Source organism: Ascidiella aspersa, chromosome 4, assembly GCF_963924565.1.
Source record: "Ascidiella aspersa chromosome 4, kaAscAspe10.2, whole genome shotgun sequence".
Classification (NCBI taxonomy): Eukaryota; Metazoa; Chordata; class Ascidiacea; order Phlebobranchia; family Ascidiidae; genus Ascidiella; species Ascidiella aspersa.
In genome coordinates this window covers 23,525,578-23,549,682 of record NC_139450.1, presented here as the reverse complement: position 1 = coordinate 23,549,682, position 24,105 = coordinate 23,525,578, and the positions used below count along the sequence as shown (strand labels likewise).

General features: G+C 39.6%; 21 non-coding genes and 96 pseudogenes across 21 annotated transcripts; all 117 read left to right on the top strand.

Annotated features, from left to right (window-relative positions):
* The first annotated feature begins 360 nt into the window (after window positions 1-360).
* LOC146149536 (5S ribosomal RNA) lies at window positions 361-479 on the top strand (annotated as a pseudogene).
* A 65-nt stretch (window positions 480-544) lies between these two features.
* On the top strand, window positions 545-663 carry LOC146149535 (5S ribosomal RNA; annotated as a pseudogene).
* Window positions 664-912: 249 nt separating this feature from the next.
* Window positions 913-1,031, top strand: LOC146149534 (5S ribosomal RNA; annotated as a pseudogene).
* A 247-nt stretch (window positions 1,032-1,278) lies between these two features.
* Window positions 1,279-1,397, top strand: LOC146149533 (5S ribosomal RNA; annotated as a pseudogene).
* Window positions 1,398-1,469: 72 nt separating this feature from the next.
* LOC146149532 (5S ribosomal RNA) lies at window positions 1,470-1,588 on the top strand (annotated as a pseudogene).
* A 74-nt stretch (window positions 1,589-1,662) lies between these two features.
* Window positions 1,663-1,781, top strand: LOC146149531 (5S ribosomal RNA; annotated as a pseudogene).
* A 65-nt stretch (window positions 1,782-1,846) lies between these two features.
* On the top strand, window positions 1,847-1,964 carry LOC146149530 (5S ribosomal RNA; annotated as a pseudogene).
* A 65-nt stretch (window positions 1,965-2,029) lies between these two features.
* LOC146149529 (5S ribosomal RNA) lies at window positions 2,030-2,148 on the top strand (annotated as a pseudogene).
* Window positions 2,149-2,222: 74 nt separating this feature from the next.
* Window positions 2,223-2,341, top strand: LOC146149528 (5S ribosomal RNA; annotated as a pseudogene).
* Window positions 2,342-2,406: 65 nt separating this feature from the next.
* LOC146149527 (5S ribosomal RNA) lies at window positions 2,407-2,525 on the top strand (annotated as a pseudogene).
* A 64-nt stretch (window positions 2,526-2,589) lies between these two features.
* LOC146149526 (5S ribosomal RNA) lies at window positions 2,590-2,708 on the top strand (annotated as a pseudogene).
* Window positions 2,709-2,773: 65 nt separating this feature from the next.
* Window positions 2,774-2,892, top strand: LOC146149525 (5S ribosomal RNA). Its single transcript, XR_014498009.1, has one exon. It is a non-coding gene; the product is annotated as a 5S ribosomal RNA (ribosomal RNA).
* A 74-nt stretch (window positions 2,893-2,966) lies between these two features.
* LOC146149524 (5S ribosomal RNA) lies at window positions 2,967-3,085 on the top strand (annotated as a pseudogene).
* Window positions 3,086-3,150: 65 nt separating this feature from the next.
* Window positions 3,151-3,269, top strand: LOC146149523 (5S ribosomal RNA; annotated as a pseudogene).
* Window positions 3,270-3,334: 65 nt separating this feature from the next.
* On the top strand, window positions 3,335-3,452 carry LOC146149522 (5S ribosomal RNA; annotated as a pseudogene).
* A 65-nt stretch (window positions 3,453-3,517) lies between these two features.
* Window positions 3,518-3,636, top strand: LOC146149521 (5S ribosomal RNA). The gene has a single exon (XR_014495537.1). It is a non-coding gene; the product is annotated as a 5S ribosomal RNA (ribosomal RNA).
* A 65-nt stretch (window positions 3,637-3,701) lies between these two features.
* On the top strand, window positions 3,702-3,819 carry LOC146149520 (5S ribosomal RNA; annotated as a pseudogene).
* Window positions 3,820-3,893: 74 nt separating this feature from the next.
* On the top strand, window positions 3,894-4,012 carry LOC146149519 (5S ribosomal RNA). The gene has a single exon (XR_014495741.1). It is a non-coding gene; the product is annotated as a 5S ribosomal RNA (ribosomal RNA).
* Window positions 4,013-4,077: 65 nt separating this feature from the next.
* Window positions 4,078-4,196, top strand: LOC146149518 (5S ribosomal RNA; annotated as a pseudogene).
* A 73-nt stretch (window positions 4,197-4,269) lies between these two features.
* On the top strand, window positions 4,270-4,388 carry LOC146149517 (5S ribosomal RNA). Its single transcript, XR_014497618.1, has one exon. It is a non-coding gene; the product is annotated as a 5S ribosomal RNA (ribosomal RNA).
* A 74-nt stretch (window positions 4,389-4,462) lies between these two features.
* On the top strand, window positions 4,463-4,581 carry LOC146149516 (5S ribosomal RNA; annotated as a pseudogene).
* A 65-nt stretch (window positions 4,582-4,646) lies between these two features.
* On the top strand, window positions 4,647-4,763 carry LOC146149515 (5S ribosomal RNA; annotated as a pseudogene).
* Window positions 4,764-4,836: 73 nt separating this feature from the next.
* On the top strand, window positions 4,837-4,955 carry LOC146149514 (5S ribosomal RNA). Its single transcript, XR_014497798.1, has one exon. It is a non-coding gene; the product is annotated as a 5S ribosomal RNA (ribosomal RNA).
* Window positions 4,956-5,029: 74 nt separating this feature from the next.
* Window positions 5,030-5,148, top strand: LOC146149513 (5S ribosomal RNA; annotated as a pseudogene).
* Window positions 5,149-5,213: 65 nt separating this feature from the next.
* LOC146149512 (5S ribosomal RNA) lies at window positions 5,214-5,331 on the top strand (annotated as a pseudogene).
* Window positions 5,332-5,396: 65 nt separating this feature from the next.
* Window positions 5,397-5,515, top strand: LOC146149511 (5S ribosomal RNA; annotated as a pseudogene).
* Window positions 5,516-5,589: 74 nt separating this feature from the next.
* Window positions 5,590-5,708, top strand: LOC146149510 (5S ribosomal RNA). Its single transcript, XR_014495740.1, has one exon. It is a non-coding gene; the product is annotated as a 5S ribosomal RNA (ribosomal RNA).
* A 65-nt stretch (window positions 5,709-5,773) lies between these two features.
* Window positions 5,774-5,895, top strand: LOC146149509 (5S ribosomal RNA; annotated as a pseudogene).
* Window positions 5,896-5,968: 73 nt separating this feature from the next.
* Window positions 5,969-6,087, top strand: LOC146149508 (5S ribosomal RNA). Its single transcript, XR_014495776.1, has one exon. It is a non-coding gene; the product is annotated as a 5S ribosomal RNA (ribosomal RNA).
* Window positions 6,088-6,161: 74 nt separating this feature from the next.
* Window positions 6,162-6,280, top strand: LOC146149507 (5S ribosomal RNA; annotated as a pseudogene).
* A 65-nt stretch (window positions 6,281-6,345) lies between these two features.
* Window positions 6,346-6,462, top strand: LOC146149506 (5S ribosomal RNA; annotated as a pseudogene).
* A 73-nt stretch (window positions 6,463-6,535) lies between these two features.
* LOC146149505 (5S ribosomal RNA) lies at window positions 6,536-6,654 on the top strand. Its single transcript, XR_014496612.1, has one exon. It is a non-coding gene; the product is annotated as a 5S ribosomal RNA (ribosomal RNA).
* A 65-nt stretch (window positions 6,655-6,719) lies between these two features.
* Window positions 6,720-6,837, top strand: LOC146149504 (5S ribosomal RNA; annotated as a pseudogene).
* A 65-nt stretch (window positions 6,838-6,902) lies between these two features.
* LOC146149503 (5S ribosomal RNA) lies at window positions 6,903-7,021 on the top strand (annotated as a pseudogene).
* Window positions 7,022-7,095: 74 nt separating this feature from the next.
* LOC146149502 (5S ribosomal RNA) lies at window positions 7,096-7,214 on the top strand (annotated as a pseudogene).
* Window positions 7,215-7,279: 65 nt separating this feature from the next.
* On the top strand, window positions 7,280-7,398 carry LOC146149501 (5S ribosomal RNA; annotated as a pseudogene).
* Window positions 7,399-7,463: 65 nt separating this feature from the next.
* Window positions 7,464-7,582, top strand: LOC146149500 (5S ribosomal RNA; annotated as a pseudogene).
* A 248-nt stretch (window positions 7,583-7,830) lies between these two features.
* LOC146149499 (5S ribosomal RNA) lies at window positions 7,831-7,949 on the top strand (annotated as a pseudogene).
* A 74-nt stretch (window positions 7,950-8,023) lies between these two features.
* On the top strand, window positions 8,024-8,142 carry LOC146149498 (5S ribosomal RNA; annotated as a pseudogene).
* A 65-nt stretch (window positions 8,143-8,207) lies between these two features.
* On the top strand, window positions 8,208-8,325 carry LOC146149497 (5S ribosomal RNA; annotated as a pseudogene).
* A 65-nt stretch (window positions 8,326-8,390) lies between these two features.
* Window positions 8,391-8,509, top strand: LOC146149496 (5S ribosomal RNA; annotated as a pseudogene).
* A 65-nt stretch (window positions 8,510-8,574) lies between these two features.
* LOC146149495 (5S ribosomal RNA) lies at window positions 8,575-8,693 on the top strand (annotated as a pseudogene).
* Window positions 8,694-8,758: 65 nt separating this feature from the next.
* On the top strand, window positions 8,759-8,877 carry LOC146149494 (5S ribosomal RNA; annotated as a pseudogene).
* Window positions 8,878-8,942: 65 nt separating this feature from the next.
* LOC146149493 (5S ribosomal RNA) lies at window positions 8,943-9,061 on the top strand. Its single transcript, XR_014498008.1, has one exon. It is a non-coding gene; the product is annotated as a 5S ribosomal RNA (ribosomal RNA).
* A 74-nt stretch (window positions 9,062-9,135) lies between these two features.
* LOC146149492 (5S ribosomal RNA) lies at window positions 9,136-9,254 on the top strand (annotated as a pseudogene).
* A 65-nt stretch (window positions 9,255-9,319) lies between these two features.
* LOC146149491 (5S ribosomal RNA) lies at window positions 9,320-9,437 on the top strand (annotated as a pseudogene).
* A 65-nt stretch (window positions 9,438-9,502) lies between these two features.
* Window positions 9,503-9,621, top strand: LOC146149490 (5S ribosomal RNA). Its single transcript, XR_014497598.1, has one exon. It is a non-coding gene; the product is annotated as a 5S ribosomal RNA (ribosomal RNA).
* Window positions 9,622-9,695: 74 nt separating this feature from the next.
* On the top strand, window positions 9,696-9,814 carry LOC146149489 (5S ribosomal RNA; annotated as a pseudogene).
* Window positions 9,815-9,879: 65 nt separating this feature from the next.
* LOC146149488 (5S ribosomal RNA) lies at window positions 9,880-9,998 on the top strand (annotated as a pseudogene).
* A 65-nt stretch (window positions 9,999-10,063) lies between these two features.
* On the top strand, window positions 10,064-10,182 carry LOC146149487 (5S ribosomal RNA; annotated as a pseudogene).
* Window positions 10,183-10,247: 65 nt separating this feature from the next.
* LOC146149486 (5S ribosomal RNA) lies at window positions 10,248-10,366 on the top strand (annotated as a pseudogene).
* Window positions 10,367-10,440: 74 nt separating this feature from the next.
* On the top strand, window positions 10,441-10,559 carry LOC146149485 (5S ribosomal RNA; annotated as a pseudogene).
* Window positions 10,560-10,624: 65 nt separating this feature from the next.
* LOC146149484 (5S ribosomal RNA) lies at window positions 10,625-10,742 on the top strand (annotated as a pseudogene).
* A 65-nt stretch (window positions 10,743-10,807) lies between these two features.
* On the top strand, window positions 10,808-10,926 carry LOC146149483 (5S ribosomal RNA; annotated as a pseudogene).
* Window positions 10,927-10,991: 65 nt separating this feature from the next.
* LOC146149482 (5S ribosomal RNA) lies at window positions 10,992-11,110 on the top strand (annotated as a pseudogene).
* Window positions 11,111-11,175: 65 nt separating this feature from the next.
* LOC146149481 (5S ribosomal RNA) lies at window positions 11,176-11,294 on the top strand. Its single transcript, XR_014495526.1, has one exon. It is a non-coding gene; the product is annotated as a 5S ribosomal RNA (ribosomal RNA).
* A 247-nt stretch (window positions 11,295-11,541) lies between these two features.
* Window positions 11,542-11,660, top strand: LOC146149480 (5S ribosomal RNA; annotated as a pseudogene).
* Window positions 11,661-11,733: 73 nt separating this feature from the next.
* On the top strand, window positions 11,734-11,852 carry LOC146149479 (5S ribosomal RNA). Its single transcript, XR_014497824.1, has one exon. It is a non-coding gene; the product is annotated as a 5S ribosomal RNA (ribosomal RNA).
* A 74-nt stretch (window positions 11,853-11,926) lies between these two features.
* On the top strand, window positions 11,927-12,045 carry LOC146149478 (5S ribosomal RNA). Its single transcript, XR_014497578.1, has one exon. It is a non-coding gene; the product is annotated as a 5S ribosomal RNA (ribosomal RNA).
* A 65-nt stretch (window positions 12,046-12,110) lies between these two features.
* LOC146149477 (5S ribosomal RNA) lies at window positions 12,111-12,229 on the top strand (annotated as a pseudogene).
* Window positions 12,230-12,302: 73 nt separating this feature from the next.
* On the top strand, window positions 12,303-12,421 carry LOC146149476 (5S ribosomal RNA; annotated as a pseudogene).
* A 65-nt stretch (window positions 12,422-12,486) lies between these two features.
* On the top strand, window positions 12,487-12,603 carry LOC146149475 (5S ribosomal RNA; annotated as a pseudogene).
* Window positions 12,604-12,676: 73 nt separating this feature from the next.
* LOC146149474 (5S ribosomal RNA) lies at window positions 12,677-12,795 on the top strand. The gene has a single exon (XR_014495641.1). It is a non-coding gene; the product is annotated as a 5S ribosomal RNA (ribosomal RNA).
* Window positions 12,796-12,869: 74 nt separating this feature from the next.
* LOC146149473 (5S ribosomal RNA) lies at window positions 12,870-12,988 on the top strand (annotated as a pseudogene).
* Window positions 12,989-13,053: 65 nt separating this feature from the next.
* LOC146149472 (5S ribosomal RNA) lies at window positions 13,054-13,171 on the top strand (annotated as a pseudogene).
* A 65-nt stretch (window positions 13,172-13,236) lies between these two features.
* Window positions 13,237-13,355, top strand: LOC146149471 (5S ribosomal RNA; annotated as a pseudogene).
* A 74-nt stretch (window positions 13,356-13,429) lies between these two features.
* On the top strand, window positions 13,430-13,548 carry LOC146149470 (5S ribosomal RNA). Its single transcript, XR_014495739.1, has one exon. It is a non-coding gene; the product is annotated as a 5S ribosomal RNA (ribosomal RNA).
* A 65-nt stretch (window positions 13,549-13,613) lies between these two features.
* LOC146149469 (5S ribosomal RNA) lies at window positions 13,614-13,735 on the top strand (annotated as a pseudogene).
* Window positions 13,736-13,808: 73 nt separating this feature from the next.
* LOC146149468 (5S ribosomal RNA) lies at window positions 13,809-13,927 on the top strand. The gene has a single exon (XR_014495775.1). It is a non-coding gene; the product is annotated as a 5S ribosomal RNA (ribosomal RNA).
* Window positions 13,928-14,001: 74 nt separating this feature from the next.
* Window positions 14,002-14,120, top strand: LOC146149467 (5S ribosomal RNA; annotated as a pseudogene).
* A 65-nt stretch (window positions 14,121-14,185) lies between these two features.
* Window positions 14,186-14,302, top strand: LOC146149466 (5S ribosomal RNA; annotated as a pseudogene).
* A 73-nt stretch (window positions 14,303-14,375) lies between these two features.
* Window positions 14,376-14,494, top strand: LOC146149465 (5S ribosomal RNA). The gene has a single exon (XR_014496425.1). It is a non-coding gene; the product is annotated as a 5S ribosomal RNA (ribosomal RNA).
* A 65-nt stretch (window positions 14,495-14,559) lies between these two features.
* On the top strand, window positions 14,560-14,677 carry LOC146149464 (5S ribosomal RNA; annotated as a pseudogene).
* A 65-nt stretch (window positions 14,678-14,742) lies between these two features.
* LOC146149463 (5S ribosomal RNA) lies at window positions 14,743-14,861 on the top strand (annotated as a pseudogene).
* A 74-nt stretch (window positions 14,862-14,935) lies between these two features.
* On the top strand, window positions 14,936-15,054 carry LOC146149462 (5S ribosomal RNA; annotated as a pseudogene).
* A 65-nt stretch (window positions 15,055-15,119) lies between these two features.
* LOC146149461 (5S ribosomal RNA) lies at window positions 15,120-15,238 on the top strand (annotated as a pseudogene).
* A 65-nt stretch (window positions 15,239-15,303) lies between these two features.
* On the top strand, window positions 15,304-15,422 carry LOC146149460 (5S ribosomal RNA; annotated as a pseudogene).
* Window positions 15,423-15,487: 65 nt separating this feature from the next.
* Window positions 15,488-15,606, top strand: LOC146149459 (5S ribosomal RNA; annotated as a pseudogene).
* Window positions 15,607-15,671: 65 nt separating this feature from the next.
* On the top strand, window positions 15,672-15,790 carry LOC146149458 (5S ribosomal RNA; annotated as a pseudogene).
* Window positions 15,791-15,855: 65 nt separating this feature from the next.
* Window positions 15,856-15,974, top strand: LOC146149457 (5S ribosomal RNA; annotated as a pseudogene).
* A 65-nt stretch (window positions 15,975-16,039) lies between these two features.
* Window positions 16,040-16,158, top strand: LOC146149456 (5S ribosomal RNA; annotated as a pseudogene).
* Window positions 16,159-16,406: 248 nt separating this feature from the next.
* LOC146149455 (5S ribosomal RNA) lies at window positions 16,407-16,525 on the top strand (annotated as a pseudogene).
* A 74-nt stretch (window positions 16,526-16,599) lies between these two features.
* On the top strand, window positions 16,600-16,718 carry LOC146149454 (5S ribosomal RNA; annotated as a pseudogene).
* Window positions 16,719-16,783: 65 nt separating this feature from the next.
* On the top strand, window positions 16,784-16,901 carry LOC146149453 (5S ribosomal RNA; annotated as a pseudogene).
* Window positions 16,902-16,966: 65 nt separating this feature from the next.
* Window positions 16,967-17,085, top strand: LOC146149452 (5S ribosomal RNA; annotated as a pseudogene).
* Window positions 17,086-17,150: 65 nt separating this feature from the next.
* Window positions 17,151-17,269, top strand: LOC146149451 (5S ribosomal RNA; annotated as a pseudogene).
* A 65-nt stretch (window positions 17,270-17,334) lies between these two features.
* On the top strand, window positions 17,335-17,453 carry LOC146149450 (5S ribosomal RNA; annotated as a pseudogene).
* Window positions 17,454-17,518: 65 nt separating this feature from the next.
* LOC146149449 (5S ribosomal RNA) lies at window positions 17,519-17,637 on the top strand. The gene has a single exon (XR_014498007.1). It is a non-coding gene; the product is annotated as a 5S ribosomal RNA (ribosomal RNA).
* Window positions 17,638-17,711: 74 nt separating this feature from the next.
* Window positions 17,712-17,830, top strand: LOC146149448 (5S ribosomal RNA; annotated as a pseudogene).
* Window positions 17,831-17,895: 65 nt separating this feature from the next.
* On the top strand, window positions 17,896-18,013 carry LOC146149447 (5S ribosomal RNA; annotated as a pseudogene).
* Window positions 18,014-18,078: 65 nt separating this feature from the next.
* On the top strand, window positions 18,079-18,187 carry LOC146149446 (5S ribosomal RNA; annotated as a pseudogene).
* Window positions 18,188-18,261: 74 nt separating this feature from the next.
* Window positions 18,262-18,380, top strand: LOC146149445 (5S ribosomal RNA; annotated as a pseudogene).
* Window positions 18,381-18,445: 65 nt separating this feature from the next.
* Window positions 18,446-18,564, top strand: LOC146149444 (5S ribosomal RNA; annotated as a pseudogene).
* Window positions 18,565-18,629: 65 nt separating this feature from the next.
* On the top strand, window positions 18,630-18,748 carry LOC146149443 (5S ribosomal RNA; annotated as a pseudogene).
* A 65-nt stretch (window positions 18,749-18,813) lies between these two features.
* On the top strand, window positions 18,814-18,932 carry LOC146149442 (5S ribosomal RNA; annotated as a pseudogene).
* A 248-nt stretch (window positions 18,933-19,180) lies between these two features.
* On the top strand, window positions 19,181-19,298 carry LOC146149441 (5S ribosomal RNA; annotated as a pseudogene).
* A 65-nt stretch (window positions 19,299-19,363) lies between these two features.
* Window positions 19,364-19,482, top strand: LOC146149440 (5S ribosomal RNA). The gene has a single exon (XR_014497597.1). It is a non-coding gene; the product is annotated as a 5S ribosomal RNA (ribosomal RNA).
* A 74-nt stretch (window positions 19,483-19,556) lies between these two features.
* Window positions 19,557-19,675, top strand: LOC146149439 (5S ribosomal RNA; annotated as a pseudogene).
* A 65-nt stretch (window positions 19,676-19,740) lies between these two features.
* LOC146149438 (5S ribosomal RNA) lies at window positions 19,741-19,859 on the top strand (annotated as a pseudogene).
* A 65-nt stretch (window positions 19,860-19,924) lies between these two features.
* Window positions 19,925-20,043, top strand: LOC146149437 (5S ribosomal RNA; annotated as a pseudogene).
* A 65-nt stretch (window positions 20,044-20,108) lies between these two features.
* On the top strand, window positions 20,109-20,227 carry LOC146149436 (5S ribosomal RNA; annotated as a pseudogene).
* Window positions 20,228-20,301: 74 nt separating this feature from the next.
* On the top strand, window positions 20,302-20,420 carry LOC146149435 (5S ribosomal RNA; annotated as a pseudogene).
* Window positions 20,421-20,485: 65 nt separating this feature from the next.
* On the top strand, window positions 20,486-20,604 carry LOC146149434 (5S ribosomal RNA; annotated as a pseudogene).
* A 65-nt stretch (window positions 20,605-20,669) lies between these two features.
* LOC146149433 (5S ribosomal RNA) lies at window positions 20,670-20,788 on the top strand (annotated as a pseudogene).
* Window positions 20,789-21,219: 431 nt separating this feature from the next.
* Window positions 21,220-21,338, top strand: LOC146149432 (5S ribosomal RNA; annotated as a pseudogene).
* A 65-nt stretch (window positions 21,339-21,403) lies between these two features.
* LOC146149431 (5S ribosomal RNA) lies at window positions 21,404-21,522 on the top strand (annotated as a pseudogene).
* Window positions 21,523-21,772: 250 nt separating this feature from the next.
* LOC146149430 (5S ribosomal RNA) lies at window positions 21,773-21,891 on the top strand. The gene has a single exon (XR_014495489.1). It is a non-coding gene; the product is annotated as a 5S ribosomal RNA (ribosomal RNA).
* A 65-nt stretch (window positions 21,892-21,956) lies between these two features.
* On the top strand, window positions 21,957-22,075 carry LOC146149429 (5S ribosomal RNA; annotated as a pseudogene).
* Window positions 22,076-22,140: 65 nt separating this feature from the next.
* LOC146149428 (5S ribosomal RNA) lies at window positions 22,141-22,259 on the top strand (annotated as a pseudogene).
* A 65-nt stretch (window positions 22,260-22,324) lies between these two features.
* On the top strand, window positions 22,325-22,443 carry LOC146149427 (5S ribosomal RNA; annotated as a pseudogene).
* Window positions 22,444-22,508: 65 nt separating this feature from the next.
* Window positions 22,509-22,627, top strand: LOC146149426 (5S ribosomal RNA). Its single transcript, XR_014495881.1, has one exon. It is a non-coding gene; the product is annotated as a 5S ribosomal RNA (ribosomal RNA).
* A 431-nt stretch (window positions 22,628-23,058) lies between these two features.
* LOC146149425 (5S ribosomal RNA) lies at window positions 23,059-23,177 on the top strand (annotated as a pseudogene).
* Window positions 23,178-23,251: 74 nt separating this feature from the next.
* Window positions 23,252-23,370, top strand: LOC146149424 (5S ribosomal RNA; annotated as a pseudogene).
* A 65-nt stretch (window positions 23,371-23,435) lies between these two features.
* LOC146149423 (5S ribosomal RNA) lies at window positions 23,436-23,553 on the top strand (annotated as a pseudogene).
* Window positions 23,554-23,618: 65 nt separating this feature from the next.
* LOC146149422 (5S ribosomal RNA) lies at window positions 23,619-23,737 on the top strand (annotated as a pseudogene).
* A 65-nt stretch (window positions 23,738-23,802) lies between these two features.
* LOC146149421 (5S ribosomal RNA) lies at window positions 23,803-23,921 on the top strand (annotated as a pseudogene).
* A 65-nt stretch (window positions 23,922-23,986) lies between these two features.
* On the top strand, window positions 23,987-24,105 carry LOC146149420 (5S ribosomal RNA; annotated as a pseudogene).

Below are 24,105 nucleotides of genomic sequence, written 5' to 3'. Positions count from 1 at the left end.
ACATACCATGTTTAATGCACCCAATCTCGTCCGATCTAGTAAGTTAAGCAACGTCGGGATTGGTCAGTACTTGGATAGGTGACCGCCTAGGAATACCAATTGTCGTGGTCAAAATATGATTTATTTAAGTTTCTACATTTTTAAATAGATTAGACCAAAAAATGTTGACCAATACTGCGGACGACCATAACAGGTTGAATGCACCCGATCTCGTCCGGGCTCGTAAGTTAAGCAACGTCGGGATTGGTCAGTACTTGGATTGGTGACCGCCTAGGAATACAAATTGTCGTAGGCAACATATGATTTATTTAAGTTTCTAGATTTTAAAATAGATTAGACCAAAAAATGTTGAGCAATACTGCCTACGACCCTACCAGGTTGAATGCACCCGATCTCGTCCGATCTCGTAAGTTAAGCAACATCGGGGTTGGTTAGTACATGGATGGGTGACCGCCTAGGAATACCAATTGTCCTAGGCAAAATATGATTTATTTAAGTTTCTACTTTTTTAATTAGATTAGACCAAAAAATGTTGACCAATACTGACTACGAACATATCATGTTTAATGCACCCGATCTCGTCCGATCTCGGAAGTTAAGCAACGTCGGGATTGGTTATTACTTGGATGGGAGACCGCCTAGGAATACCAATTGTCGTAGGCAAAATATGATTTATTCCAGTTTTTACATTTATAAATAGATAAGACCAAAAAATGTTGACCAATGATGCCTGCGACCATAACAGGTTGAATGCACCCGATCTCGTCCGATCTCGTAAGTTGAACAACTTCGGGATTGGTCTGTACTTGAATTGGTGACCGCCTAGGAATACAAATTATCGTAGGCAAAATATGATTTATATAAGTTTTTACATTTTTAAATAGATTAGACCAAAAAATGTTGACCAATAGTGCCTTCGACCATACCAGGTTCAATGCACCCGATTTCGTCCGATCTCGGAAGTTGAACGACGTCGGGATTGGTTAGTACTTGGATGGGTGACCGCCTAGGAATACAAATTATCGTAGGCAAAATATGATTTATTTAAGTTTCTACATTTTTAAATAGATTAGACCAAAAAATGTTGACCAATACTGCCTACGACCATACCAGGTTAATGTACCCAATCTCGTCCGATCTCGTAAGTTAAGCAACGTCGGGATTGGTCAGTACTTGGATGGGTGAACACCTAGGAATACCAATTGTCGTTGGCAAAATATGATTTATTTAAGTTTCTAATTTATAAATAGATTAGACCAAAAAATGTTGATCGACACAACCTACGACCATACCATGTTTAATGCACCCGATCTCGTCCGATCTCGTAAGTTAAGCAACCGCGGGATTGGTTAGTACTTGGATGGGTGACCGCCTAGGAATAACAATTGTCGTAGCAAATATAATTTTTATATTATATATAAATGTTTACATTTTCAAGGAGTTTAGACCAAAAAATGTTGAGCAATACTGCCTACGACCATACCAGGTTGAATGCACCCGATCTCATCCGATCTCGGAAGTTAAGCAACGTCGGTATTGGTTAGTACTTGGATGGGTGACCGCCTAGGAATAGCAATTGTCGTAGACAAAATATGATTTTTAAAATATAGACAAATGTTTACATTTTCAAAGAGTTTAGACCAAAACATGTTGACCAGTACTGCCTACGACCATACCAGGTTGAATGCTCCCGATCTCGTCCGATCTCGAAAGTTAAGCAACGTTGGGATTGGTTAGTATTTGGATGGGTGACCGCCTACTAATAGCAATTGTCGTAGGCAACATATGATTTATTTAAGTTTTGAGATTTTCAAATAGATTAAACCAAAAAATGTTGACCAATACTGCCTACGACCATACCAGGTTAATGCTCCCGATCTCGTCCGATCTCGGAAGTTAAACAACCTCGGGATTGTTTAGTACTTGGATGGGTGACCGCCTAGGAATACCAATTGTCGTAGGCAAAATATGATTTATTTAAGTTTCTAAATTTTTAAATAGATTAGACCAAAAAATGTTGACCACTACTGCCTACGAACATATCATGTTTTATGCACCCGATCTCGTCCGATCTCGGAAGTTAAGCAACGTCGGGATTGGTTAGTACCTGGATGGGTGACCGCCTAGGAATACCAATTGTCGTAGGCAAAATATGATTTTTAAAATATATACCAATGTTTACATTTTCCAAGAGTTTAGACCAAAACATTTTGACCAATACTGCCTACCACCATACCAGTTTGAATGCACCCGATCGCGTCCGATCTCGGAAGTTAAGCAACGTCGGGATTGGTTAGTACTTGGATGGGTGACCGCCTAGGAACACCAATTGTCGTAGGAAAAACATGATTTATTTAGGTTTTTACATTTTTAAATAGATAAGACCAAAAAATGTTGACCATTACTGCCCACGACCATACCAGGTTGAATGCACCCGATCTCGTCCGATCTCGTAAGTTATGCAATCTCGGGGTTGGTTAGTACTTGGATGGGTGACCGCCTAGGAATACCAATTGTCGTAGGCAAAATATGATTTATTTAAGTTTCTACATTTTTAAATAATTAGACCAAAAAATGTTGACCAGTACTGCCTACGAACATACCATGTTTAATGCACCCCATCTCGTCCGTTCTCGGAAGTAAAGCAACGTCGGGATTGGTTAGTACTTGGATGGGTGACCGCCTAGGAATACCAATTGTCGTAGGCAAAATATGATTTATTTAAGTTTCTACATTTTTAAATAGATTAGACCAAAAAATGTTGACCAATACTGCCTACGAACATATCATGTTTAATGCACCCGATCTCGTCCGATCTCGGAAGTTAAGCAACGTCGGGATTGGTTAGTACCTGGATGGGTGACCGCCTAGGAATACCAATTGTCGTAGGCAAAATATGATTTTTAAAATATATACCAATGTTTACATTTTCAAAGAGTTTAGACCAAAACATGTTGACCAATACTGCCTACCACCATACCAATTTGAATCCACCCGATCTCGTCCGATCTCGGAAGTTAAGCAACGTCGGGATTGGTTAGTACTTGGATGGGTAACCGCCTAGGAATACCAATTGTCGTAGGAAAAACATGATTTATTTAGGTTTTTACATTTTTAAATAGATAAGACCAAAAAATGTTGACCAATACTGCCCACGACCATACCAGGTTCAATGCACCCGATTTCGTCCGATCTCGTAAGTTATGCAACCTCGGGGTTGGTTAGTACTTGGATGGGTGACCGCCTAGGAATACCAATTGTGGTAGGCAAAATATGATTTATTTAAGTTTCTACATTTTTAAATAGATTAGACCAAAAAATGTTGACCAATACTGCGTACGACCATACCAGGTTAATGTACCCGATCTCGTCCGATCTCGTAAGTTAAGCAACGTCGGGATTGGTCAGTACTTGGATGGGTGACCGCCTAGGAATACCAATTGTCGTGGTCAAAATATGATTTATTTAAGTTTTTACATGTTTAAATAGCTAAGACCAAAAAATGTTGACCAATAGTGCCTACGACCATACCATGTTTAATGCACCCGATCTCGTCCGATCTCGGAAGTTAAGCAACGTCGGGATTGGTTAGTACTTGGATGGGAGACCGCCTAGGAATACCAATTGTCGTAGGCAAAATATGATTTATTTAAGTTTCTACATTTTTAAATAGATTAGACCAAAAAATATTGACCAATACTGGCTACGACCATACCAGGTTAATGTACCCAATCTCGTCCGATCTCGTAAGTTAAGCAACGTCGGGATTGGTCAGTACTTGGATGGGTGACCGCCTAGGAATACCAATTGTCGTAGGCAAAATATGATTTTTTAAATATAGACAAATGTTTACATTTTCAAAGAGTTTAGACCAAAACATGTTGAGCAGTACTGCCTGCGACCATACCAGGTTGAATGCACCCGATCTCGTCCGATCTCGGAAGTTAAGCGACGTCGGGATTGGTTAGTACTTGGATGGGTGACCGCCTAGGAATACCAATTGTCGTAGGCAAAATATGATTTATTCCAGTTTTTACATTTTTAAATAGATTAGACCAAAAAATGTTGACCAATACTGGCTACGACCATGCCAGGTTGAATGCACCCGATCTCGTCCGATCTCGTAAGTTAAGCAACGTCGGGATTGGTTAGTACTTGGCTGGGTGACCGCCTAGGAATAACAATTGTCGTAGGCAAATATAATTTTTATATTATATATAAATGTTTGCATTTTCAAGGAGTTTAGACCAAAAAATGTTGAGCAATACTGACTACGACCATACCAGGTTGAATGCACCCGATCTCGTCCGATCTCGGAAGTTAAGCAACGTCGGGATTGGTTAGTACTTGGATGGGTGACCGCCTAGAAATACCAATTGTCGTAGGCAAAATATATTTTTTTAAATATAGACAAATGTTTACATTTTCAAAGAGTTTACACCAAAACATGTTGAGCAGTGCTGCCTGCGACCATACCAGGTTGAATGCACCCGATCTCGTCCGATCTCGGAAGTTAAGCGACGTCGAGATTGGTTAGTACTTGGATGTGTGACCGCCTAGGAATACCATTTGTCGTAGGAAAAACATGATTTATTTAAGTTTTTACATTTTTAAATAGATAAGACCAAAAAATGTTGACCAATACTGCATACGACCATACCAGGTTAATGCACCCGATCTCGTCCGATCTCGTAAGTTAAGCAACCGCGGGATTGGTTAGTACTTGGATGGGTGACCGCCTAGGAATAACAATTGTCGTAGCAAATATAATTTTTATATTATATATAAATGTTTACATTTTCAAGGAGTTTAGACCAAAAAATGTTGAGCAATACTGCCTACAACCATACCAGGTTGAATGCACCCGATCTCATCCGATCTCGGAAGTTAAGCAACGTCGGGATTGGTTAGTACTTGGATGGGTGACCGCCTAGGAATAGCAATTGTCGTAGGCAAAATGTGATTTTCAAAATATAGACAAATGTTTACATTTTCAAAGAGTTTAGACCAAAACATGTTGTCCAGTACTGCCTACGACCATACCAGGTTGAATGCTCCCGATCTCGTCCGATCTCGAAAGTTAAGCAACGTTGGGATTGGTTAGTATTTGGATGGGTGACCGCCTAGTAATAGCAATTGTTGTAGCCAACATATGATTTATTTAAGTTTTGAGATTTTCAAATAGATTAAACCAAAAAATGTTGAGCAATACTGCCTACGACCATACCAGTTTAATGCTCCCGATCTCGTCCGATCTCGGAAGTTAAACAACCTCGGGATTGTTTAGTACTTGGATGGGTGACCGCCTAGGAATACCAATTGTCGTAGGCAAAATATGATTTATTTAAGTTACTAAATTTTTAAATAGATTAGACCAAAAAATGTTGACCAATACTGACTACGAACATATCATGTTTAATGCACCCGATCTCGTCCGATCTCGGAAGTTAAGCAACGTCGGGATTGGTTAGTTCCTGGATGGGTGACCGCCTAGGAATACCAATTGTCGTAGGCAAAATATGATTTTTAAAATATATACCAATGTTTACATTTTCAAAGAGTTTAGACCAAAACATGTTGAGCAGTACTGCCTGCGACCATACCAGGTTGAATGCACCCGATCTCGTCCGATCTCGGAAGTTAAGCGACGTCGGGATTGGTTAGTACTTGGATGGGTGACCGCCTAGGAATACCAATTGTCGTAGGCAAAATATGATTTATTCCAGTTTTTACATTTTTAAATAGATTAGACCAAAAAATGTTGACCAATACTGGCTACGACCATGCCAGGTTGAATGCACCCGATCTCGTCCGATCTCGTAAGTTAAGCAACGTCGGGATTGGTTAGTACTTGGCTGGGTGGTGACCGCCTAGGAATAACAATTGTCGTAGGCAAATATAATTTTTATATTATATATAAATGTTTACATTTTCAAGGAGTTTAGACCAAAAAATGTTGAGCAATACTGACTACGACCATACCAGGTTGAATGCACCCGATCTCGTCCGATCTCGGAAGTTAAGCAACGTCGGGATTGGTTAGTACTTGGATGGGTGACCGCCTAGGAATACCAATTGTCGTAGGCAAAATATGTTTTTTAAAATATAGACAAATGTTTACATTTTCAAAGAGTTTAGACCAAAACATGTTGAGCAGTGCTGCCTGCGACCATACCAGGTTGAATGCACCCGATCTCGTCCGATCTCGGAAGTTAAGCGACGTCGAGATTGGTTAGTACTTGGATGGGTGACCGCCTAGGAATACCATTTGTCGTAGGAAAAACATGATTTATTTAAGTTTTTACATTTTTAAATAGATAAGACCAAAAAATGTTGACCAATACTGCATACGACCATACCAGGTTAATGCACCCGATCTCGTCCGATCTCGTAAGTTAAGCAACCGCGGGATTGGTTAGTACTTGGATGGGTGACCGCCTAGGAATAACAATTGTCGTAGCAAATATAATTTTTATATTATATATAAATGTTTACATTTTCAAGGAGTTTAGACCAAAAAATTTTGACCAATACTGCCTACGACCATACCAGGTTGAATGCACCCGATCTCATCCGATCTCGGTAGTTAAGCAACGTCGGGATTGGTTAGTACTTGGATGGGTGACCGCCTAGGAATAGCAATTGTTGTAGGCAACATATGATTTATTTAAGTTTTGAGATTTTCAAATAGATTAAACCAAAAAATGTTGAGCAATACTGCCTACGACCATACCAGGTTAATGCTCCCGATCTCGTCCGATCTCGGAAGTTAAACAACCTCGGGATTGTTTAGTACTTGGATGGGTGACCGCCTAGGAATACCAATTGTCGTAGGCAAAATATGATTTATTTAAGTTTCTAAATTTTTAAATAGATTAGACCAAAAAATGTTGACCAATACTACCTACGAACATATCATGTTTAATGCACCCGATCTCGTCCGATCTCGGAAGTTAAGCAACGTCGGGATTGGTTAGTTCCTGGATGGGTGACCGCCTAGGAATACCAATTGTCGTAGGCAAAATATGATTTTTAAAATATATACCAATGTTTACATTTTCAAAGAGTTTAGACCAAAACATGTTGACCAATACTGCCTACCACCATACCAGTTTGAATGCACCCGATCTCGTCCCATCTCGGAAGTTAAGCAACGTCGGGATTGGTTAGTACTTGGATGGGTGACCGCCTAGGAACACCAATTGTCGTAGGAAAAACATGATTTATTTAGGTTTTTACATTTTTAAATAGATAAGACCAAAAAATGTTGACCAATACTGCCCACGACCATACCAGGTTGAATGCACCCGATCTCGTCCGATCTCGTAAGTTTTGCAATCTCGGGGTTGGTTACTACTTGGATGGGTGACCGCCTAGGAATACCAATTGTCGTAGGCAAAATATGATTTATTTAAGTTTCTACATTTTTAAATAGATTAGACCGAAAAATGTTGACCAATACTGCCTACGAACATACCATGTTTAATGCACCCCATCTCGTCCGTTCTCGGAAGTTAAGCAACGTCGGGATTGGTTAGTACTTGGATGGGTGACCGCCTAGGAATACCAATTGTCGTAGGCAAAATATGATTTATTTAAGTTTCTACATTTTTAAATAGATTAGACCAAAAAATGTTGACCAATACTGCGTACGACCATACCAGGTTAATGTACCCAATCTCGTCCGATCTCGTAAGTTAAGCAACGTCGGGATTGGTCAGTACTTGGATGGTTGACCGCCTAGGAATACCAATTGTCGTGGTCAAAATATGATTTATTTAAGTTTTTACTTTTTTAAATAGATTAGACCAAAAAATGTTGACGAATGCTGCCTACGACCATAACAGGTTGAATGCACCCGATCTCGTCCGGGCTCGTAAGTTAAGCAACGTCGGGATTGGTCAGTACTTGGATTGGTGACCGCCTAGGAATAGCAATTGTCGTAGGCAAAATATGATTTTTAAAATATAGACAAATGTTTACATTTTCAAAGAGTTTAGACCAAAACATGTTGACCAGAACTGCCTACGACCATACCAGGTTGAATGCTCCCGATTTCGTCCGATCTCGAAAGTTAAGCAACGTTGGGATTGGTTAGTATTTGGATGGGTGACCGCCTAGTAATAGCAATTGTCGTAGGCAACATATGATTTATTTAAGTTTTTAGATTTTCAAATAGATTAAACCAAAAAATTTTGAGCAATACTGTCTACGACCATACCAGGTTAATGCTCCCGATCTCGTCCGATCTCGGAAGTTAAACAACCTCGGGATTGTTTAGTACTTGGATGGGTGACCGCCTAGGAATACCAATTGTCGTAGGCAAAATATGATTTATTTAAGTTTCTAAATTTTTAAATAGATTAGACCAAAAAATGTTGACCAATACTGCCTACGAAAATATCATGTTTAATGCACCCGATCTCGTCCGATCTCGGAAGTTAAGCAACGTCGGGATTGGTTAGTACTTGGATGGGTGACCGCCTAGGAACACCAATTGTCGTAGGAAAAACATGATTTATTTAGGTTTTTACATTTTTAAATAGGTAAGACCAAAAAATGTTGACCAATACTGCCCACGACCATACCAGGTTGAATGCACCCGATCTCGTCCGATCTCGTAAGTTATGCAACCTCGGGGTTGGTTAGTACTTGGATGGGTGACCGCCTAGGAATACCAATTGTCGTAGGCAAAATATGATTTATTTAAGTTTCTACATTTTTAAATAGATTAGACCAAAAAATGTTGACCAATACTGCCTACGAACATACCATGTTTAATGCACCCCATCTCGTCCGTTCTCGGAAGTTAAGCAACGTCGGGATTGGTTAGGACTTGGATGGGTGACCGCCTAGGAATACCAATTGTCGTAGGCAAAATATGATTTATTTAAGTTTCTACATTTTTAAATAGATTAGACCAAAAAATGTTGACCAATACTGCCTACGAACATATCATGTTTAATGCACCCGATCTCGTCCGATCTCGGAAGTTAAGCAACGTCGGGATTGGTTAGTACCTGGATGGGTGACCGCCTAGGAATACCAATTGTCGTAGGCAAAATATGATTTTTAAAATATATACCAATGTTTACATTTTCAATGAGTTTAGACCAAAACATGTTGACCAATACTGCCTACCACCATACCAGTTTGAATGCACCCGATCTCGTCCGATCTCGGAAGTTAAGCAACGTTGGGATTGGTTAGTATTTGGATGGGTGACCGCCTAGTAATAGCAATTGTCGTAGGCAACATATGATTTATTTAAGTTTTTAGATTTTCAAATAGAATAAACCAAAAAATGTTGAGCAATACTGCCTACGACCATACCAGGTTAATGCTCCCGATCTCGTCCGATCTCGGAAGTTAAACAACCTCGGGATTGTTTAGTACTTGAATGGGTGACCGCCTAGGAATACCAATTGTCGTAGGCAAAATATGATTTATTTAAGTTTCTAAATTTTTAAATAGATTAGACCAAAAAATGTTGACCAATACTGCCTACGAACATATCATGTTTAATGCACCCGATCTCGTCCGATCTCGGAAGTTAAGCAACGTCGGGATTGGGTAGTACCTGGATGGGTGACCGCCTAGGAATACCAATTGTCGTAGGCAAAATATGATTTTTTAAATATATACCAATGTTTACATTTTCAAAGAGTTTAGACCAAAACATGTTGACCAATACTGCCTACCACCATACCAGTTTGAATGCACCCGATCTCGTCCGATCTCGGAAGTTAAGCAACGTCGGGATTGGTTAGTACTTGGATGGGTGACCGCCTAGGAACACCAATTGTCGTAGGAAAAACATGATTTATTTAGGTTTTTACATTTTTAATTAGATAAGACCAAAAAATGTTGACCAATACTGCCCACGACCATACCAGGTTGAATGCACCCGATCTCGTCCGATCTCGTAAGATATGCAACCTCGGGGTTGGTTAGTAGTTGGATGGGTGACCGCCTAGGAGTACCAATTGTCGTAGGCAAAATATGATTTATTTAAGTTTCTACATTTTTAAATAGATTAGACCAAAAAATGTTGACCAATACTGCCTACGAACATACCATGTTTAATGCACCCCATCTCGTCCGTTCTCGGAAGTTAAGCAACGTCGGGATTGGTTAGGACTTGGATGGGTGACCGCCTAGGAATACCAATTGTCGTAGGCAAAATATGATTTATTTAAGTTTCTACATTTTTAAATAGATTAGACCAAAAAATGTTGACCAATACTGCCTACGAACATATCATGTTTAATGCACCCGATCTCGTCCGATCTCGGAAGTTAAGCAACGTCGGGATTGGTTAGTACCTGGATGGGTGACCGCCTAGGAATAGCAATTCTCGTAGGCAAAATATGATTTTTAAAATATATACCAATGTTTACATTTTCAATGAGTTTAGACCAAAACATGTTGACCAATACTGCCTACCACCATACCAGTTTGAATGCACCCGATCTCGTCCGATCTCGGAAGTTAAGCAACGTTGGGATTGGTTAGTATTTGGATGGGTGACCGCCTAGTAATAGCAATTGTCGTAGGCAACATATGATTTATTTAAGTTTTTAGATTTTCAAATAGAATAAACCAAAAAATGTTGAGCAATACTGCCTACGACCATACCAGGTTAATGCTCCCGATCTCGTCCGATCTCGGAAGTTAAACAACCTCGGGATTGTTTAGTACTTGAATGGGTGACCGCCTAGGAATACCAATTGTCGTAGGCAAAATATGATTTATTTAAGTTTCTAAATTTTTAAATAGATTAGACCAAAAAATGTTGACCAATATTGCCTACGAACATATCATGTTTAATGCACCCGATCTCGTCCGATCTCGGAAGTTAAGCAACGTCGGGATTGGTCTGTACTTGAATTGGTGACCGCCTAGGAATACAAATTATCGTAGGCAAAATATGATTTATTTAAGTTTTTACATTTTTAAGTAGATTAGACCAAAAAATGTTGACCAATAGTGCCTTCGACCATACCAGGTTCAATGCACCCGATTTCGTCCGATCTCGGAAGTTAAGCGACGTCGGGATTGGTTAGTACTTGGATGGGTGACCGCCTAGGAATAGCAATTCTCGTAGGAAAAACATGATTTATTTAAGTTTTTACATGTTTAAATAGCTAAGACCAAAAAATGTTGACCAATAGTGCCTACGACCATACCATGTTTAATGCACCCGATCTCGTCCGATCTCGGAAGTTAAGCAACGTCGGGATTGGTTAGTACTTGGATGGGAGACCGCCTAGGAATACCAATTGTCGTAGGCAAAATATGATTTATTTAAGTTTCTACATTTTTAAATAGATTAGACCAAAAAATGTTGACCAATACTGGCTACGACCATACAAGGTTAATGTACCCAATCTCGTCCGATCTCGTAAGTTAAGCAACGTCGGGATTGGTCAGTACTTGGATGGGTGAACACCTAGGAATACCAATTGTCGTTGGCAAAATATGATTTATTTAAGTTTCTAATTTATAAATAGATTAGACCAAAAAATGTTGATCGACACAAGCTACGACCATACCATGTTTAATGCACCCGATCTCGTCCGATCTCGGAAGTTAAGCAACGTAGGGATTGGTTAGTACTTGGATGGGTGACCGCCTAGGAATAACAATTGTCGTAGGCAAATATCATTTTTATATTATATATAAATGTTTACATTTTCAAGGAGTTTAGACCAAAAAATGTTGAGCAATACTGCCTACGACCATACCAGGTTGAATGCACCCGATCTCGTCCTATCTCGGAAGTTAAGCCACCACGGGATTGGTTAGTACTTGGATGGGTGACCGCCTAGGAATACCAATTGTCGTAGGCAAAATATGATTATTTAAATATAGACAAATGTTTACATTTTCAAAGAGTTTAGACCAAAACATGTTGAGCAGTACTGCCTGCGACCATACCAGGTTGAATGCACCCGATCTCGACCGATCTCGGAAGTTAAGCGACGTCGGGATTGGTTAGTACTTGGATGGGTGACCGCCTAGGAATACCAATTGTCGTAGGCAAAATATGATTTATTCCAGTTTTTACATTTTTAAATAGATTAGACCAAAAAATGTTGACCAATACTGGCTACGACCATGCCAGGTTGAATGCACCCGATCTCGTCCGATCTCGTAAGTTAAGCAACGTCGGGATTGGTTAGTACTTGGCTGGGTGACCGCCTAGGAATAACAATTGTCGTTGGCAAATATAATTTTTATATTATATATAAATGTTTACATTTTCAAGGAGTTTAGACCAAAAAATGTTGAGCAATACTGACTGCGACCATACCAGGTTGAATGCACCCGATCTCGTCCGATCTCGGAAGTTAAGCGACGTCGAGATTGGTTAGTACTTGGATGTGTGACCGCCTAGGAATACCATTTGTCGTAGGAAAAACATGATTTATTTAAGTTTTTACATTTTTAAATAGATAAGACCAAAAAATGTTGACCAATACTGCATACGACCATACCAGGTTAATGCACCCGATCTCGTCCGATCTCGTAAGTTAAGCAACCGCGGGATTGGTTAGTACTTGGATGGGTGACCGCCTAGGAATAACAATTGTCGTAGCAAATATAATTTTAATATTATATATAAATGTTTACATTTTCAAGGAGTTTAGACCAAAAAATGTTGAGCAATACTGCCTACGACCATACCAGGTTGAATGCACCCGATCTCATCCGATCTCGGAAGTTAAGCAACGTCGGGATTGGTTAGTACTTGGATGGGTGACCGCCTAGGAATAGCAATTGTCGTAGGCAAAATGTGATTTTCAAAATATAGACAAATGTTTACATTTTCAAAGAGTTTAGACCAAAACATGTTGTCCAGTACTGCCTACGACCATACCAGGTTGAATGCTCCCGATCTCGTCCGATCTCGAAAGTTAAGCAACGTTGGGATTGGTTAGTATTTGGATGGGTGACCGCCTAGTAATAGCAATTGTTGTAGGCAACATATGATTTATTTAAGTTTTGAGATTTTCAAATAGATTAAACCAAAAAATGTTGAGCAATACTGCCTATGACCATACCAGTTTAATGCTCCCGATCTCGTCCGATCTCGGAAGTTAAACAACCTCGGGATTGTTTAGTACTTGGATGGGTGACCGCCTAGGAATACCAATTGTCGTAGGCAAAATATGATTTATTTAAGTTTCTAAATTTTTAAATAGATTAGACCAAAAAATGTTGACCAATACTGACTACGAACATATCATGTTTAATGCACCCGATCTCGTCCGATCTCGGAAGTTAAGCAACGTCGGGATTGGTTAGTTCCTGGATGGGTGACCGCCTAGGAATACCAATTGTCGTAGGCAAAATATGATTTTTAAAATATATACCAATGTTTACATTTTCAAAGAGTTTAGACCAAAACATGTTGAGCAGTACTGCCTGCGACCATACCAGGTTGAATGCACCCGATCTCGTCCGATCTCGGAAGTTAAGCGACGTCGGGATTGGTTAGTACTTGGATGGGTGACCGCCTAGGAATACCAATTGTCGTAGGCAAAATATGATTTATTCCAGTTTTTACATTTTTAAATAGATTAGACCAAAAAATGTTGACCAATACTGGCTACGACCATGCCAGGTTGAATGCACCCGATCTCGTCCGATCTCGTAAGTTAAGCAATGTCGGGATTGGTTAGTACTTGGCTGGGTGGTGACCGCATAGGAATAACAATTGTCGTAGGCAAATATAATTTTTATATTATATATAAATGTTTACATTTTCAAGGAGTTTAGACCAAAAAATGTTGAGCAATACTGACTACGACCATACCAGGTTGAATGCACCCGATCTCGTCCGATCTCGGAAGTTAAGCAACGTCGGGATTGGTTAGTACTTGGATGGGTGACCGCCTAGGAATACCAATTGTCGTAGGCAAAATATGTTTTTTAAAATATAGACAAATGTTTACATTTTCAAAGAGTTTAGACCAAAACATGTTGAGCAGTGCTGCCTGCGACCATACCAGGTTGAATGCACCCGATCTCGTCCGATCTCGGAAGTTAAGCGACGTCGAGATTGGTTAGTACTTGGATGGGTGACCGCCTAGGAATACCATTTGTCGTAGGAAAAACATGATTTATTTAAGTTTTTACATTTTTAAATAGATAAGACCAAAAAATGTTGACCAATACTGCATACGACCATACCAGGTTAATGCACCCGATCTCGTCCGATCTCGTAAGTTAAGCAACCGCGGGATTGGTTAGTACTTGGATGGGTGACCGCCTAGGAATAACAATTGTCGTAGCAAATATAATTTTTATATTATATATAAATGTTTACATTTTCAAGGAGTTTAGACCAAAAAATTTTGAGCAATACTGCCTACGACCATACCTGGTTGAATGCACCCGATCTCATCCGATCTCGGAAGTTAAGCAACGTCGGGATTGGTTAGTACTTGGATGGGTGACCGCCTAGGAATAGCAATTGTTGTAGGCAACATATGATTTATTTAAGTTTTGAGATTTTCAAATAGATTAAACCAAAAAATGTTGAGCAATACTGCCTACGACCATACCAGGTTAATGCTCCCGATCTCGTCCGATCTCGGAAGTAAAACAACCTCGGGATTGTTTAGTACTTGGATGGGTGACCGCCTAGGAATACCAATTGTCGTAGGCAAAATATGATTTATTTAAGTTTCTAAATTTTTAAATAGATTAGACCAAAAAATGTTGACCAATACTACCTACGAACATATCATGTTTAATGCACCCGATCTCGTCCGATCTCGGAAGTTAAGCAACGTCGGGATTGGTTAGTTCCTGGATGGGTGACCGCCTAGGAATACCAATTGTCGTAGGCAAAATATGATTTTTAAAATATATACCAATGTTTACATTTTCAAAGAGTTTAGACCAAAACATGTTGACCAATACTGCCTACCACCATACCAGTTTGAATGCACCCGATCTCGTCCGATCTCGGAAGTTAAGCAACGTCGGGATTGGTTAGTACTTGGATGGGTGACCGCCTAGGAACACCAATTGTCGTAGGAAAAACATGATTTATTTAGGTTTTTACATTTTTAAATAGATAAGACCAAAAAATGTTGACCAATACTGCCCACGACCATACCAGGTTGAATGCACCCGATCTCGTCCGATCTCGTAAGTTTTGCAATCTCGGGGTTGGTTAGTACTTGGATGGGTGACCGCCTAGGAATACCAATTGTCGTAGGCAAAATATGATTTATTTAAGTTTCTACATTTTTAAATAGATTAGACCGAAAAATGCTGACCAATACTGCCTACGAACATACCATGTTTAATGCACCCCATCTCGTCCGTTCTCGGAAGTTAAGCAACGTCGGGATTGGTTAGTACTTGGATGGGTGACCGCCTAGGAATACCAATTGTCGTAGGCAAAACATGATTTATTTAAGTTTCTACATTTTTAAATAGATTAGACCAAAAAATGTTGACCAATACTGCCTACGAACATATCATGTTTAATGTACCCGATCTCGTCCGATCTCGGAAGTTAAGCAACGTCGGGATTGGTTAGTACCTGGATGGGTGACCGCCTAGGAATACCAATTGTCGTAGGCAAAACATGATTTATTTAAGTTTCTACATTTTTAAATAGATTAGACCAAAAAATGTTGACCAATACTGCCTACCACCATACCAGTTTGAATGCACCAAATCTCGTCCGATCTCGGAAGTTAAGCAACGTCGGGATTGGTTAGTACTTGGATGGGTATCCGCCTAGGAACACCAATTGTCGTAGGAAAAACATGATTTATTTAGGTTTTTACATTTTTAAATAGATAAGACCAAAAAATGTTGACCAATACTGCCCACGACCATACCAGGTTGAATGCACCCGATCTCGTCCGATCTCGTAAGTTATGCAACCTCGACGTTGGTTAGTACTTGGATGGGTGACCGCCTAGGAATACCAATTGTCGTAGGCAAAATATGATTTATTTAAGTTTCTACATTTTTAAATAGATTAGACCAAAAAATGTTGACCAATACTGCCTACGAACATACCATGTTTAATGCACCCCATCTCGTCCGTTCTCGGAAGTTAAGCAACGTCGGGATTGGTTAGTACTTGGATGGGTGACCGGCTAGGAATACCAATTGGTGTAGGCAAAATATGATTTATATAAGTTTCTACATTTTTAAATAGATTAGACCAAAAAATGTTGACCAATACTGCGTACGACCATACCAGGTTAATGTACCCAATCTCGTCCGATCTCGTAAGTTAAGCAACGTCGGGATTGGTCAGTACTTGGATGGTTGACCGCCTAGGAATACCAATTGTCGTGGTCAAAATATGATTTATTTAAGTTTTTACATTTTTAAATAGATTAGACCAAAAAATGTTGACGAATGCTGCCTACGACCATAACAGGTTGAATGCACCCGATCTCGTCCGGGCTCGTAAGTTAAGCAACGTCGGGATTGGTCAGTACTTGGATTGGTGACCGCCTAGGAATAGCAATTGTCGTAGGCAAAATATGATTTTTAAAATATAGACAAATGTTTACATTTTCAAAGAGTTTAGACCAAAACATGTTGACCAGAACTGCCTACAACCATACCAGGTTGAATGCTCCCGATTTCGTCCGATCTCGAAAGTTAAGCAACGTTGGGATTGGTTAGTATTTGGATGGGTGACCGCCTAGTAATAGCAATTGTCGTAGGCAACATATGATTTATTTAAGTTTTTAGATTTTCAAATAGATTAAACCAAAAAATGTTGAGCAATACTGTCTACGACCATACCAAGTTAATGCTCCCGATCTCGTCCGATCTCGGAAGTTAAACAACCTCGGGATTGTTTAGTACTTGGATGGGTGACCGCCTAGGAATACCAATTGTCGTAGGCAAAATATGATTTATTTAAGTTTCTAAATTTTTAAATAGATTAGACCAAAAAATGTTGACCAATACTGCCTACGAAAATATCATGTTTAATGCACCCGATCTCGTCCGATCTCGGAAGTTAAGCAACGTCGGGATTGGTTAGTACTTGGATGGGTGACCGCCTAGGAACACCAATTGTCGTAGGAAAAACATGATTTATTTAGGTTTTTACATTTTTAAATAGGTAAGACCAAAAAATGTTGACCAATACTGCCCACGACCATACCAGGTTGAATGCACCCGATCTCGTCCGATCTCGTAAGTTATGCAACCTCGGGGTTGGTTAGTACTTGGATGGGTGACCGCCTAGGAATACCAATTGTCGTAGGCAAAATATGATTTATTTAAGTTTCTACATTTTTAAATAGATTAGACCAAAAAATGTTGACCAATACTGCCTACGAACATACCATGTTTAATGCACCCCATCTCGTCCGTTCTCGGAAGTTAAGCAACGTCGGGATTGGTTAGGACTTGGATGGGTGACCGCCTAGGAATACCAATTGTCGTAGGCAAAATATGATTTATTTAAGTTTCTACATTTTTAAATAGATTAGACCAAAAAATGTTGACCAATACTGCCTACGAACATATCATGTTTAATGCACCCGATCTCGTCCGATCTCGGAAGTTAAGCAACGTCGGGATTGGTTAGTACCTGGATGGGTGACCGCCTAGGAATACCAATTGTCGTAGGCAAAATATGATTTTTAAAATATATACCAATGTTTACATTTTCAATGAGTTTAGACCAAAACATGTTGACCAATACTGCCTACCACCATACCAGTTTGAATGCACCCGATCTCGTCCGATCTCGGAAGTTAAGCAACGTTGGGATTGGTTAGTATTTGGATGGGTGACCGCCTAGTAATAGCAATTGTCGTAGGCAACATATGATTTATTTAAGTTTTTAGATTTTCAAATAGAATAAACCGAAAAATGTTGAGCAATACTGCCTACGACCATACCAGGTTAATGCTCCCGATCTCGTCCGATCTCGGAAGTTAAACAACCTCGGGATTGTTTAGTACTTGAATGGGTGACCGCCTAGGAATACCAATTGTCGTAGGCAAAATATGATTTATTTAAGTTTCTAAATTTTTAAATAGATTAGACCAAAAAATGTTGACCAATACTGCCTACGAACATATCATGTTTAATGCACCCGATCTCGGAAGTTAAGCAACGTCGGGATTGGGTAGTACCTGGATGGGTGACCGCCTAGGAATACCAATTGTCGTAGGCAAAATATGATTTTTTAAATATATACCAATGTTTACATTTTCAAAGAGTTTAGACCAAAACATGTTGACCAATACTGCCTACCACCATACCAGTTTGAATGCACCCGATCTCGTCCGATCTCGGAAGTTAAGCAACGTCGGGATTGGTTAGTACTTGGATGGGTGACCGCCTAGGAACACCAATTGTCGTAGGAAAAACATGATTTATTTAGGTTTTTACATTTTTAATTAGATAAGACCAAAAAATGTTGACCAATACTGCCCACGACCATACCAGGTTGAATGCACCCGATCTCGTCCGATCTCGTAAGTTATGCAACCTCGGGGTTGGTTAGTACTTGGATGGGTGACCGCCTAGGAATACCAATTGTCGTAGGCAAAATATGATTTATTTAAGTTTCTACATTTTTAAATAGATTAGACCAAAAAATGTTGACCAATACTGCCTACGAACATACCATGTTTAATGCACCCCATCTCGTCCGTTCTCGGAAGTTAAGCAACGTCGGGATTGGTTAGGACTTGGATGGGTGACCGCCTAGGAATTCCAATTGTCGTAGGCAAAATATGATTTATTTAAGTTTCTACATTTTTAAATAGATTAGACCAAAAAATGTTGACCAATACTGCCTACGAACATATCATGTTTAATGCACCCGATCTCGTCCGATCTCGGAAGTTAAGCAACGTCGGGATTGGTTAGCACCTGGATGGGTGACCGCCTAGGAATACCAATTGTCGTAGGCAAAATATGATTTTTAAAATATATACCAATGTTTACATTTTCAATGAGTTTAGACCAAAACATGTTGACCAATACTGCCTACCACCATACCAGTTTGAATGCACCCGATCTCGGAAGTTAAGCAACGTTGGGATTGGTTAGTATTTGGATGGGTGACCGCCTAGTAATAGCAATTGTCGTAGGCAACATATGATTTATTTAAGTTTTTAGATTTTCAAATAGAATAAACCAAAAAATGTTGAGCAATACTGCCTACGACCATACCAGGTTAATGCTCCCGATCTCGTCCGATCTCGGAAGTTAAACAACCTCGGGATTGTTTAGTACTTGAATGGGTGACCGCCTAGGAATACCAATTGTCGTAGGCAAAATATGATTTATTTAAGTTTCTAAATTTTTAAATAGATTAGACCAAAAAATGTTGACCAATATTGCCTACGAACATATCATGTTTAATGCACCCGATCTCGTCCGATCTCGGAAGTTAAGCAACGTCGGGATTGGGTAGTACCTGGATGGGTGACCGCCTAGGAATACCAATTGTCGTAGGCAAAATATGATTTTTTAAATATATACCAATGTTTACATTTTCAAAGAGTTTAGACCAAAACATGTTGACCAATACTGCCTACCACCATACCAGTTTGAATGCACCCGATCTCGTCCGATCTCGGAAGTTAAGCAACGTCGGGATTGGTTAGTACTTGGATGGGTGACCGCCTAGGAACACCAATTGTCGTAGGAAAAACATGATTTATTTAGGTTTTTACATTTTTAATTAGATAAGACCAAAAAATGTTGACCAATACTGCCCACGACCATACCAGGTTGAATGCACCCGATCTCGTCCGATCTCGTAAGTTATGCAACCTCGGGGTTGGTTAGTACTTGGATGGGTGACCGCCTAGGAATACCAATTGTCGTAGGCAAAATATGATTTATTTAAGTTTCTACATTTTTAAATGGATTAGACCAAAAAATGTTGACCAATATTCCCTACGAACATACCATGTTTAATGCACCCCACCTCGTCCGTTCTCGGAAGTTAAGCAACCTCGGGATTGGTTAGTACTTGGATGGGTGACCGCCTAGGAATACCAATTGTCGTAGTCAAAATAAGATTTATTTAAGTTTCTACATTTTTAAATAGATTAGACCAAAAAATGTTGACCAATACTGCCTACGAACATATCATGTTTAATGCACCCGATCTCGTCCGATCTCGGAAATTAAGCAACGTCGGGATTGGTTAGTACCTGGATGGGTGAACGCCAAGGAATACCAATTGTCGTAGGCAAAATATGATTTTTAAAATATATACCAATGTTTACATTTTCAAAGAGTTTAGACCAAAACATGTTGACCAATACTGCCTACCACCATACCAGTTTGAATGCACCCGATCTCGTCCGATCTCGGAAGTTAAGCAACGTCGGGATTGGTTAGTACTTGGATGGGTAACCGCCTAGGAACACCAATTGTCGTAGGAAAAACATGATTTATTTAGGTTTTTACATTTTTAAATAGATAAGACCAAAAAATGTTGACCAATACTACCCACGACCATACCAGGTTGAATGCACCCGATCTCGTCCGATCTCGTAAGTTATGCAACCTCGGGGTTGGTTAGTACTTGGATGGGTGACCGCCTAGGAATACCAATTGTGGTAGGCAAAATATGATTTATTTAAGTTTCTACATTTTTAAATAGATTAGACCAAAAAATGTTGACCAATACTGCCTACGAACATACCATGTTTAATGCACCCCATCTCGTCCGTTCTCGGAAGTTAAGCAACGTCGGGATTGGTTAGTACTTGGATGGGTGACCGCCTAGGAATACCAATTGTCGTAGGCAAAATATGATTTATCTAAGTTTCTACATTTTTAAATAGATTAGACCAAAAAATGTTGACCAATACTGCGTACGACCATACCAGGTTAATGTACCCAATCTCGTCCGATCTCGTAAGTTAAGCAACGTCGGGATTGGTCAGGACTTGGATGGGTGACCACCTAGGAATACCAATTGTCGTGGTCAAAATATGATTTATTTAAATTTCTACATTTTTAAATAGATTAGACCAAAAAATGTTGACCAATACTGCGTACGACCATACCAGGTTAATGTACCCAATCTCGTCCGATCTCGTAAGTTAAGCAACGTCGGGATTGGTCAGTACTTGGATGGGTGACCGCCTAGGAATACCAATTGTCGTGGTCAAAATATGATTTATTTAAGTTTCTACATTTTTAAATAGATTAGACCAAAAAATGTTGACCAATACTGCGTACGACCATAACAGGTTGAATGCACCCGATCTCGTCCGGGCTCGTAAGTTAAGCAACGTCGGGATTGGTCAGTACTTGGATTGGTGACCGCCTAGGAATACAAATTGTCGTAGGCAACATATCATTTATTTAAGTTTCTAGATTTTAAAATAGATTAGACCAAAAAATGTTGACCAATACTGCGTACGACCATAACAGGTTGAATGCACCCGATCTCGTCCGGCCTCGTAAGTTAAGCAACGTCGGGATTGGTCAGTACTTGGATTGGTGACCGCCTAGGAATACAAATTGTCGTAGGCAACATATGATTTATTTAAGTTTCTAGATTTTAAAATAGATAAGACCAAAAAATGTTGACCAATCATGGCTACGACCATAACAGGTTCAATGCAACCGATCTCGTCCGGGCTCGTAAGTTAAGCAACGTCGGGATTGGTCAGTACTTGGATTGGTGACCGCCTAGGAATACAAATTGTCATAGGCAAAATATGATTTTTAAAATATGTTTACATTTTTAAATAGATTAGCTCAAAAAATGTTGACCAATAGTGCCTACGACCATACCAGGTTGAATGCACCCGATCTCGTCCGATCTCGTAAGTTAAGCAACCTCGGGGTTGGTTAGTACTTGGATGGGTGACCGCCTAGGAATACCAATTGTCGTAGGCAAAATATGATTTATTTAAGTTTCTACATTTTTAATTAGATTAGACCAAAAAATGTTGACCAATACTGACTACGAACATATCATGTTTAATGCACCCGATATCGTCCGATCTCGGAAGTTAAGCAATGTCGGGATTGGTTAGTACTTGGATGGGAGACCGCCTAGGAATACCAATTGTCGTAGGCAAAATATGATTTATTCCAGTTTTTACATTTATAAATAGATAAGACCAAAAAATGTTGACCAATGATGCCTACGACCATAACAGGTTGAATGCACCCGATCTCGTCCGATCTCGTAAGTTAAACAACGTCGGGATTGGTCTGTACTTGAATTGGTGACCGCCTAGGAATACAAATTATCGTAGGCAAAATATGATTTATTTAAGTTTTTACATTTTTAAATAGATTAGACCAAAAAATGTTGACCAATAGTGCCTTCGACCATACCAGGTTCAATGCACCCGATTTCGTCCGATCTCGGAAGTTAAGCGACGTCGGGATTGGTTAGTACTTGGATGGGTGACCGCCTAGGAATACCAATTCTCGTAGGAAAAACATGATTTATTTAAGTTTTTACATGTTCAAATAGCTAAGACCAAAAAACGTTGACCAATAGTGCCTACGACCATACCATGTTTAATGCACCCGATCTCGTCCGATCTCGGAAGTTAAGCAACGTCGGGATTGGTTAGTACTTGGATGGGTGACCGTCTAGGAATACCAATTGTCGTAGGCAAAATATGATTTATTTAAGTTTCTACATTTTTAAATAGATTAGACCAAAAAATGTTGACCAATACTGCGTACGACCATACCAGGTTAATGTACCCAATCTCGTCCGATCTCGTAAGTTAAGCAACGTCGGGATTGGTCAGTACTTGGATGGTTGACCGCCTAGGAATACCAATTGTCGTGGTCAAAATATGATTTATTTAAGTTTTTACATTTTTAAATAGATTAGACCAAAAAAGGTTGACCAATACTGCGTACGACCATACCAGGTTAATGTACCCAATCTCGTCCGATCTCGTAAGTTAAGCAACGTCGGGATTGGTCAGTACTTGGATGGTTGACCGCCTAGGAATACCAATTGTCGTGGTCAAAATATGATTTATTTAAGTTTTTACATTTTTAAATAAATTAGACCAAAAAATGTTGACGAATGCTGCCTACGACCATAACAGGTTGAATGCACCCGATCTCGTCCGGGCTCGTAAGTTAAGCAACGTCGGGATTGGTCAGTACTTGGATTGGTGACCGCCTAGGAATAGCAATTGTCGTAGGCAAAATATGATTTTTAAAATATAGACAAATGTTTACATTTTCAAAGAGTTTAGACCAAAACATGTTGACCAGAACTGCCTACGACCATACCAGGTTGAATGCTCCCGATTTCGTCCGATCTCGAAAGTTAAGCAACGTTGGGATTGGTTAGTATTTGGATGGGTGACCGCCTAGTAATAGCAATTGTCGTAGGCAACATATGATTTATTTAAGTTTTTAGATTTTCAAATAGATTAAACCAAAAAATGTTGAGCAATACTGTCTACGACCATACCAGGTTAATGCTCCCGATCTCGTCCGATCTCGGAAGTTAAACAACCTCGGGATTGTTTAGTACTTGGATGGGTGACCGCCTAGGAATACCAATTGTCGTAGGCAAAATATGATTTATTTATGTTTCTAAATTTTTAAATAGATTAGACCAAAAAATGTTGACCAATACTGCCTACGAAAATATCATGTTTAATGCACCCGATCTCGTCCGATCTCGGAAGTTAAGCAACGTCGGGATTGGTTAGTACTTGGATGGGTGACCGCCTAGGAACACCAATTGTCGTAGGAAAAACATGATTTATTTAGGTTTTTACATTTTTAAATAGGTAAGACCAAAAAATGTTGACCAATACTGCCCACGACCATACCAGGTTGAATGCACCCGATCTCGTCCGATCACGTAAGTTATGCAACCTCGGGGTTGGTTAGTACTTGGATGGGTGACCGCCTAGGAATACCAATTGTCGTAGGCAAAATATGATTTATTTAAGTTTCTACATTTTTAAATAGATTAGACCAAAAAATGTTGACCAATACTGCCTACGAACATACCATGTTTAATGCACCCCATCTCGTCCGTTCTCGGAAGTTAAGCAACGTCGGGATTGGTTAGGACTTGGATGGGTGACCGCCTAGGAATACCAATTGTCGTAGGCA